Genomic DNA, 10,394 nt, shown 5'->3' with positions numbered 1-10,394 from the left:
GGCAGAGCTGAGGCCGAGTAGACACTTGGTAAGGCTGTGGTATTGAGCGGCAGAACATGGAGGTTTGGACATGAGTGGTGGTGGACTCAGGCCGGCTGTGACGCTGCCTCGGTACAGAGTCCCCTCACCCCGTGCTCTCCCGTGCTCTCCCAGGCTCCAGGTGCAAGACTGTGCCTCCTGGGCAGCCAGTGTGCAGTGAGATTTGCAGGTGGTGGAGGAGCTCCAAGACCCCGGCAGTGGAGCCCAAAACTTCAGTGTCCACCAAGAGCTGCGGGCCAAGCTGGAGGCCCAGAAGGAGCTGTACCAGTGCGCCACCCAGCGGGGACAGCAGGTGCTCCAGGCTACAGGGTCGTCCGCCGTGGAGGTCGGCTCTCCTTTCTGGCCCTTCCCCAGGCCACTGGACCCCCGCACCCTGGCCCCACAGGGCCAAGCACCTTTCTTTTCTATTTTTTTAATCATTTTATTGGGGGCTCGTGCAATTCTTATCACAATTCATATATACATGCATTGTGTCAAGAACATATGTACAGGCTCTTCCTCTAACTGTAGCGGCCTGAGGTGACCTGCTAAAATGGTTCGCTACACATTTACCCAGAAAACCCTACAAAATCCTCCAAATACAGAGGGTCGAATCTCCGGGTCCACTTCAAAAACACCCGTGAAAATGCCCAGGCCATCAAAGGCATGCATATCTGGAAAGCCACCAAATACTTGAAAGACGTCACTCTGCAGAAGCAGTGTGTGCCTTTCCGACGGGACAATGATGGTGTTGGTAGATGTGCCCAGGCCAAACAGTGGGGTGGGACCCAGAGTTGGTAGCCCAAAAAGAGTGCTGAATGTTTGGTTCACATGCTTAAAAATGCAGAAAGTCATGCTGAACTTAAGGGTTTAGATGTGGATTCTCAGGTCATCGGGGACATCCAGGTGAACAAAGCCCCCAAGATGCACCACCGGACTTACAGAGCTCTTGGCTAGATTAATCCACACAGGAGCTCCCCCTGCCACATTGAAATGATCCTGACTGAGAAGGAACAAATCGTTCCCAAGCCAGAAGAGGAGGTTGCACTGAAGAAAAAGATTTCCCAGAAGAAACTGAAGAAGCAAAAACTCATGGCTTGGGAATAAATTAAGCTTAAATAATAAAAGGGTTTTTTTTTTTAAAGAACATATGTACATTTGTTGCCATCATCATTCTCAAAACATTTGCCTTCTACTTGAGCCCTTAATATCTGCTGTTCATTTTCCCCCTCCCTCCGCACTCTCCCCTACCTCACGAAACCTTCATCATTCATAAATTAATATTATTTTATCATATGTTGCACTGTCCAAAGTCTCCCCATTCCTTCTTCTCTGCTGTCCCTCCCCCAGGGAGGAGGCTATTTGTAGATTCTTGTAATCAATTTCCCCTTTCCACCCCACATTCTCCCCACCCTCCAGGCATCGCCACTCTCACCACTGGTCCTGAAGGAGTCATCTGTCCTGCGTTCCCTGTGTTTCCAGTTCCTATCTGTACCTATGTACACCCTCTTATCTAGCCAGATTTGTAAGGTAGAATTGGGATCATGAGAGGGGGAGGAGGAAGCATTTTAGAACTAGAGGAAAGTTATATGTTTCATCGTAGCTACCCTGCACCCTGACTGGCTCATCTCCTCCTCACAACCCTTCAGTAAAGGGTGTCCGGTTGGCTACCAATGGGCTTTGAGTCTCCACTCTGCACTCACCCACATTTTCAATGATATGATTTTTTATTCTTTGATTCTTGATACCTCATGATCCCTTCAACAGCTCGTGGTCACACAGGTTGGTGTGTTTCTTCCATGTGGGCTTTGTTGCTCCTGAACTAGGTGGCCACGTGTTTACCTTTGAGCCTTAAAGATCCCAGATGCTATATCTTTTGACAGCCAGGCACCATCAGATCTGTTTCCCTACACTCATATAAATATATTTACATATGTACATTCCAGTCTTTGGACCTCTATAAATACCCTTTGTCACTGAGTTCTCTCCTCTATTTCCTTTTACTTTCCTCTTGTCCCACTATCATGCTCAGCCTTCATTTGGGTTTCAGTAATTTCTCTCGGTTACCTTGCCCTTGCTGAATCCCTACCAGATCACTCACACCCTCCTTGCTACTGATTTTGGATAACTTATTGCTCCCCTGTCCCTGGGTTGTTCAGCACTACCCCTTTGCCCCCTTCTCTCCCACTCCCCTATTCCCCCGGAACTATTGGTCCACTTGTTTTCTCCTCCAAACTATTCATGCAGTGTATCGTATCTAGATAGATCTGTAGAGATAATAATATGCACCAAAAATCAAGTCATTGCAAGATAGGCAATGAGTGAGAACACAGGAATGACAACAAAAAGGAAACCAATTACCCATAGAAGAATAAATTAATTTTGGAAGGCAAATGCTTTTAAAATGATGAGGGCAAAGAATGTACAGATGTGCTTTATACAACTGATGTAAGTATGGATTGTGATAAGAGTTGTATGAGTCCCTAATAAAATGCTTTTTTAAAAATAAAATAAAATAAAAAAATTTTAAAGAAAGAAAAACCTATACATAGATGAAGGTCTGATTTTTAATCTCTAGGTGTGTCCTTCAGTCAGGTCCAATGGGGTACCATGCTTTGTCCCCAGAGTCTGTCCTTTGTACTACCTCAGGGGCTCCCTGCTCTGCTCCCACGGTTGCTCTGCCACACACTTTTAGTGGTTTGCCTCAGTGCCATAGGATCAGTCTGGGCCAGTTATAACCCTGAGTCTCCAGTGTTGTCCCCCTTAGGGCCCTGGGCCATCAATGGAAGGGGTGTCTCGTAGTGGGATCAGCCACATTGTCCACTCTGTCCATTGACTGTTCAGAGCCGGGATATTGTCCTCCAGGCCTGATGGGCCAGGATGTGCTCCACTCTCTCTTCCTCCCCCTTCTTTGCTCCCATTTGCTCTGATCAAACATGCCCCTCTCTCCTAGATGCAGCTTCAGTGCTGTCCTCTGAATTAAATTCTTCTGGGGATAGGGGCAGTTGTCCACATAGCTGGTATGGGAGCCCAGTCTTCAGGCCCCACCACTGGCTCCCCACTTCGTGCGGGCACACTGCATTCATCTGGCACTGGCTTTATATCTGGTCCCTCTTTCCCTGTGGAAACACAAACAATACCCTCCCCTTGGGTGGGACAGTCAGGCACCTTTTCTCTGGAGCTTCCCTCAGCACCACCTTCGGTTGTGTCCATGCCCATGCCCAGGTCCAGGAAAGGCTATGTGCCATGCAGGATCTTGGGAGCAGGTCTTTCAGGCCTGGGAACGGAAACAAGGGAGACGGCAGGCCATGCACCGCAAGCAGCTCTTCCTCAGACAGTGTGGAAGCTGGACAAGATCCTGCAGGCCCAGGAGACAGCTCCCCTCACCACACACAGACACACTGACCCCAGGACCTCCAGTCCTCCTGTAGTACCACACCAATTCCCCTTGCTTCCTGGATCACTGGCTGCTATTCTGATACGGAGCTAGATAGTGTGTCTTCCCAAGTGGCCAAGGGGACACCTGAGCCTCAGGTCACTCAAGGCCATCTCCTCCCCGCACCTGGCCCCGGCCAGCCAAGCCCTACGCGGTTTGGTTGGATATTGATGGGGCTCCTCCCCACCTCGTCAGAAGTTGGGATGTTCCTAACGGCCCCCAGGTTGGAGTGTTCTTCTTCCTCAGATTCCTTCCCCTCCTGCTCAGCACCCACCTCCCCACCCCCAGCCACAGGCCGCTTGATGCAACCCCAGAGAGCCCAGGCTGTAAACCAAGGTTCTGGCAGATGTTGCTGTCTAGGGTTCCCTTTGAACCACCATCTTTGCCCCTGATCCCCCCCCCCCCACCTCTGTGTCACCTCCATGGCTGCCCCAGGTCTTCCAGGAAGCCAGTGCCCTGGAGGGCTCTGTGGAAGAGGTGGAGCGGCTGATCCAGAAGCATGGCACCTTCAAGAGGTGCTGAGCACACAGGAAAGGGAGGTGATGGCCGGGACGGTCATGGGCGTGACCCTGATAAGGCCGGGGTATCCAGACTGTTGGGGGCACACGGGGAGGTGTGTGTGCTCACCGAACCTGTGCTGGTGGGTGAGGGATTACCAAGGAGCCAGGGGCTCCAATCCAGGGCTGGTGACCAAGCCGACGTGCCCAAACACCCAGAAGCGCATGGGGATGGGTTAGGCCACACTCTGGGGACCACAGAGGGCATTTGGATCTGCCCATATCACATGGCCCCTGCTTCCTTCTGCCCAGGAGCCTGGCCAACCCTCAATTGCAGAGCTGTTAGTGAGGGTTAGAGACTTATAGTGAGGGCTATGGGCTGTGAGCCAGCCCCAGCAGGGGTACACTCGGTACTCAGGGCTGGGTCCACCTCCCACCTCCCACCTCCCACTACGCAGGAGGCTGCGCTGAGAGAGCAGGCCAGGGTGCTGCCAGGCCCCTGGGTTCAGGGCCTGCTGGGCAAGATATGAGAGTGGCTGGCTTGAGTGTAAGCCCTGGGAGAAGGTCAGCGACACAAGCTTCACACCTCTCTGATTACTGCCGGCTTACTCAGGGCTCCTAGCCAGGTCAGAGGGCACCCCACCTGAACCCCATTTTACCTTTACAAGTGACCTTCAGCCCCACTAGGGGCCAAGGGGCGGCCTGCGGTGGAACCAGATGTGGAGAGTTTAATGGCTTTTCCAGGGGCAAAGCTAGGACTGGAGTCCAGGGCCCTTGATTCTCAGACCCGTGTGGACACCTGTCATCCTGATGGGCAGAGTAGACAGGGCCCCAGGGGTGGGTGAGGGGCACCCTCCACATGAGAACCCACCCATGGCCCCTGCCCAGCCACTTCCTAGATCTGAAGACTGATGGGCCTGGGCCCTGTCATCTTGGGTGAAAGAAAAATTATTGTGCTGTCCCTGAGCCTGGTCAGCATTTCACTCCTTGGCACAGCCCGAGGGGTAGACGGGGTCACCACTTGGGGCCAAGGCAGTATGAACATCAGGGCACTCATGTCCCCACAATCACACAGGACGGCGACTGGATCCAGGGGTGGGGCCAGCAGCTGGAATAGCCTGTCCCTCTTGGGGACCACAAAGAGAAGCTGATGCGGTTTCAGAAACACCTGGCCTATGAGACAGAGACCCCATGGAAGGGAGGCAGGAAGGGAATTGCCAGGAAGACCTGGGACCCCTGCTAGGTACTGGTTTTCCATCCAGCAGCCTTGTCCCCAACACCCGCAGTGTCACTGTGCAGACATTAATCAGACTCTTTCACCTGCCTGAGGCCAAGGCCAAGACCAGCCAGAAGAAAGGATCGAAGAGAACCCTGGGCAGAAGGGCAGAGGCCAAGCCTGTAATGTGCCCGTCCTCCACAGTGTGCCCTTGCTAGAGTCCTGGACCTTGGGAAAGCTCTGGAGAGCATGGAGAGGCTGCTGTACAGACACGAGGCCTTGGAGCAGGAGATGGGCCTCCTCCAAGTTCAGGGGCAGTTATGCCACTGGGTCTAGCATCGGGGCCAACCCAGGGGACCTCTTCTGTGGGAACCTGCGAGTAAGAGCTGAGCCAGTACACTCCCATGCCAGGGGCCTCTTGAGCACAACCTGATCCCCTTCCTCAGCCTCCGGACATACCCCATATCCCGGAGGAGAAGGCAGCCCTCCTCTGCCACAGAAGCCTGGGGTCAGCCCGCAGCCTCGGCCACAGGTGCCAACAGTTTATGGACAGCTGGCAACAGCTCCAGAGCAGAGCACGGAAGTGGTATGGACACCCTTTGGGTCCATTTCTTCACTCCTGCCCCCCTTCAGCAATCAAGTCCCATGCATCTCCTTGACTCCTTGTTTTAGGGTACAAAAGAGACCTTCAGGACAAACAATGTATAGAAAACATCGATCAAGTCTTAAAAGAGACCACGACCACACAATGACCCAGACACATCATACGTGAAACAAATCCTGGGAGACTCATATGTGTGTAAGAAAGAGGTCTACTGGCGATATCTAAAAAAGATGGAAATAGATTTACCATATGACCCAGCAACCCACCCCCCACCCTTACTGGGCAAGAAACAAACCAAGATCAGACATCTGTGCTCCAATGTTCATTGTGGCACAGTTCACAATTGCAAGGAATTGGAAACAACCCAAATTTCCATCACCTGACAATTGGATTAAAAACCTGGAGTACCTCTACCAGTGGAGATCAACGATGTAATGTTACACCCGAAGTTCTCAGAGCCCCAGCATGGGTCTCTGGGCTTCCTGCCTCAGAAGCACAGTAGCTGGCACAGTGGGAAGGTGAAGAGCTTCCCCAAGGATGACGCCTCCAAGCCGGTCCACCTGACGGCCTTCCTGTGCTACAAGGCCGACATGACCCACATTGTGAGCGAGGTCAACAGGCCAGGCTCCAAGGTGATCAAGAAGGAAGTGGTGGAGGCCGTGACCATCATTGAGACCCCTCCCATGGTGGTGGTGGGCATCGTGGGCTATGTGGAGACACCTCGCGGCCTCCGGACCTTCAAGACGGTCTTTGCGGAACACATCAGTGACGACGAGTGCAAGCCGCGGTTCTACAAGAACTGGCTCTAGTCGAAGAAGAAGGCTTTCACCAAGTACTGCAAGAAGTGGCAGGATGACAAGGGTAAGAAGCAGCTTGAGAAAGACTTTAGCAGCATGAAGAAGTCCTGCCCAGTCATGCGCGCCATCACCCACACTCAGACGCGCCTGCTCCCCCTGCGCCAGGAGAAGGCGCAACTGACGGAGATGCAGGTGAATGGGGGCTCTGTGGCTGAGAAGCTGGACTGGGCCCGAGAGAAGCTGGTGCCAGTGAACCAGGTGTTCGGGCAGGATGAAATGATCGACATCACGGGGGTGACCAAGGGCAAGCCTACAAAGGGGTCACCAGTTGTTGGCACACCAAGAAGATGCCCCAAAAGACCCACCGAGGGTTGCGCAAGGTGGCTTGTATCGGGGCCTGGCATCCTGCCCGTGTGGCCTTCTCGATGGCCCGCGCTGGGCAGAAAGGCTACCACCACTGCACAGAGATCAACAAGAAGATCTATAAGATTGGCCAGGGCTACCTCGTCAAGGACGAAAGCTTATCAAGAACAACGCCTCCACCAACTACGATCTCTCTGACAAGAGCATCAACCCCCTGGGCGACTTTGTCCACTACGGGAAATGATCAATGACTTTGTCATGCTGAAGGGCGGCATGGTGGGCACCAAGAAGCGAGTGCTCACTCTGCACAAGTCCCTGCTGGTGCAGACCAAGCGCCGTGCCCTGGAGAAGATCGACCTCAAGTTCATCGACACCACCTCCAAGTTGGGCCATGGCCGTTTCCAGACCGTGGAAGAGAAAAAAGCTTTCATGGGACCACTCAAGAAAGACCGGATTGCCAAGGAGGAAGGCGCATAACAGATGGTACAGCTGGTGGGACCAGAATAAAGACTTCTTTTTCAGTGGGGGGAAAAAACTGTGGTACATACATATAATGGAGTACTACGCATCGCTAAAAAGTAGTGATGAAAATTTGAAGCACATCACTGCATGGGAAGAACTGGAGGAAAGCATGCTAAGCGAAGTAAACTAAGCAAAAAAGGACAAATACACATTGAGTCCACGGAGGTAAGCTTTAAAAAAAATGCAAAAAGGTCGTAGGGGAAAAGCTACTGTATGAACATTCCTGTGGTGAGGACCAGGTTACATGGCAGGGACCTGACCAAATTCAGGGATACACATGGTAGACAGATAAAAAAGAGGTGGGGCAAGGAAAAATAAATAAATAAATGGGTAGCGGGGTCACAGGTCACTAACCCGCCCAAGGGTGCCACCGTGAACCCGTATATCTCTGATCTGCCTGCCTATGTGCCTTTGCCTGTGCTCACCCTTTCTCTACTTGGCTCGGTCCTACACCTGTTCTTTTGTGTCTGGCTTATGTCATTACCAGCAGCCCTGCTGGCGTAGTGGTTATGAATTGGACTGTGATCTGCAAGACCGGCAGTTCAAGTCCACCAGCTGTGCCTTGTGAGAAAGATGAAGCTTTCTATGTCTGTAAAAGAGTTGCCATCCCCGGAACCCGTGGGGGCAGTTCCACTCTGCCCTTTAGGGTTACCATTAGTCAGAGTTGACTGGATGGCAGTGAGTTGGGAATTTTATTTATTTCATTCCCAGCATGTCTTTTCAAGCTTCATTTGTGACCTGACATTTATCCCCCTATTTTAATGAAAGGACACCACTCCGTTCTAGAACTCGAACTCACTGACTTGGTCCATCCATCTGTCCACGGACTCAAAGGCGGCTTCCACCTTTGGCTGTCGTAACTATAATGCAGTGATGTCCATAATTTAAAAGAAAACGTTTTGACATGATGTTTTTAGGGGACACAGTGAGACCAGAGCATTTGTCCCTGCCGGTGAAGAGACTGGAGGTCAATCCTTTTATTTCCGTCTTTTTTAAGTGTCTCTATTCCCATCTACAAAAGATGGGCCCCACTCAGGACTGTATATGATTTCTCTCCTTGAAACAAAAAAATCCATTGTTGTGCCCATTACATAGAGGGGGGAACGAAGTTTACAAGCTAGTGCCCAGAACCAACACCCACAAGGCTGGTGGCTGGAGGAGGTCTGTGTGCCCACTGTGGCTGCAGGAGGGACAGAGCGGCCTGCAGGGGGGCCACAGGGCCTCAGAGACCTTCCAGGCAGGGTACAGGAACTGCAGCAGCTCTGGGGCGAGCTGAGGGCCAACTGTAGGAGGAAAGAGACCATGCTCCAGGAGGCCTGCAAGGTAGGACTGTGCATGCCCTGGGTCAGGTTGGATCGGACCCCAGGTTGCCCAGTGCCCACTGCTCACCCCACGTCCTGCCCCATGCCCTGCATACGGGGGAGCATCTGGGAGCTGGAGAGCTGGCTGCATCCTGTGGAGGGGGAGCTGCAAGTCCCTGGCAGTGGATAGGACCGTCCTGGGGTGGATGAGCTCCAACTGGGGGCAAACCAGACTCGTTTCAAACACCAGCTCTGTCTCCTATAAGGGCCCGTGTACAACTGCGACAACACAACATTGTGTCCTGCTGGGTCCCCATTAGCATCTGGGAGGAAGGCTATTTATTACAGGGAATCCTACCTTTGTCCCTTGGTGTTAATTGCAGACACACTGGGTGACAGATTGTATCTGACACGTACCACGTTTGCCGCAGCAAACACCAACAGTTTGTCAAACTCCGTTTGGTATTGCTCCATCCCTCCATTATTCTCCCTAATGACAAAAATAATTAACACATTCATATAAAAGCACAGGATGAGGAAAGCTTTAATTTATGCATCTAGTTCAGGGTCATCCCTCTTATCAATATATGACAATCTAATGAGGCTTAATTAAAAAGTAGCAATGAAGCAATTTAGGAAACTGAGGGATTGTCACGAGTCCTGGTTGTGACAGCATGTTTTGTGCACCATGGAAGATTACAGATTTGTCTTCTGTGGTATCTCATATCCATCATCCCCAAACTACCTGCTCTTAGGGGTAGAGAGAGCGAGCTTGCCTATGAAAAAAGTGCCTGGGTTTGGTAGCTGCTCACAGGATGGCAGGTGTAATGTATTATGAGAACTTAACAAGGCTCTGAGAAGATGGCTATTGGAAGGTCTGGGTGGAGGGCAAAGTCATGGCCCTGAAGGATTCAGGATCCAGAAGTCAAGTCAGAACTGTATGCCAGAGACTTTCTCAATCCAGCCTTCTTTGCCCCTCCCCTAAGGCCAATACATTTCTAAGGGTTATGGATTCTACTTCAGAATCTTTCTCAAACCCAGGGCCCTCTTCACCATTATTATCTAGACATGGTCACCTCTTGCCTTATAAATAAAAATATGGGTTTATTGTAAGTCTGGGTCTTTTAGGTTTCTCGGGTGGGAAATGTCTCCGTCCTTGGCTACACACTGGAAAGAAATTCACACCAAAGCCTGGTTGGTAATCTGAGTGGGTTTATATACATGAGAGAGAAGGTTCCGGCATTACACTAAACTGAACACGGGCACCCTCATGACACTGCACACCCAGGCCTGCTGAGTGGAAGGCAGAGAAGCAGCTGAAGGGAAGGGGCGGTGGTCTCCAGATTCCAGCCTTTTAAGGGCTTTCAGCTGTTAGGCGTCAATTAAGCTCTCCTGGCTTGGGCTTAGCCCATATTGGCTTCCAACCTCCCGTAGGGGGCCTCCTAAGCATGGAGAGGAACAACCCCTTGTCTTGCTACATTGAGATGGAACTAGCACCTTTAGACAGTCTGTGTGGTTCACCAGGAGACACGGGCCCCAGTGTTCCCTGTGACCACCTTAAACCTTAAACTACTGTTGGAGTTTATATTACCTGTGTGGGTTTTTGGGCATGGGACGTTTCCATGCCAGAGACCTGAAGT

At 51.7% G+C, this 10,394-nt stretch overlaps 1 pseudogene; it reads left to right on the top strand.

Moving 5' to 3' along the window:
* The first annotated feature begins 6,205 nt into the window (after nucleotides 1-6,205).
* On the top strand, nucleotides 6,206-7,408 carry LOC142435811 (large ribosomal subunit protein uL3 pseudogene; annotated as a pseudogene).
* The last annotated feature ends 2,986 nt before the right edge of the window (nucleotides 7,409-10,394 follow it).

The sequence above is a fragment of the Tenrec ecaudatus genome (assembly GCF_050624435.1).
Source record: "Tenrec ecaudatus isolate mTenEca1 chromosome 1 unlocalized genomic scaffold, mTenEca1.hap1 SUPER_1_unloc_16, whole genome shotgun sequence".
Taxonomy (NCBI): domain Eukaryota; kingdom Metazoa; phylum Chordata; class Mammalia; order Afrosoricida; family Tenrecidae; genus Tenrec; species Tenrec ecaudatus.
This window is presented reverse-complemented; position numbering and strand designations above follow the sequence as displayed.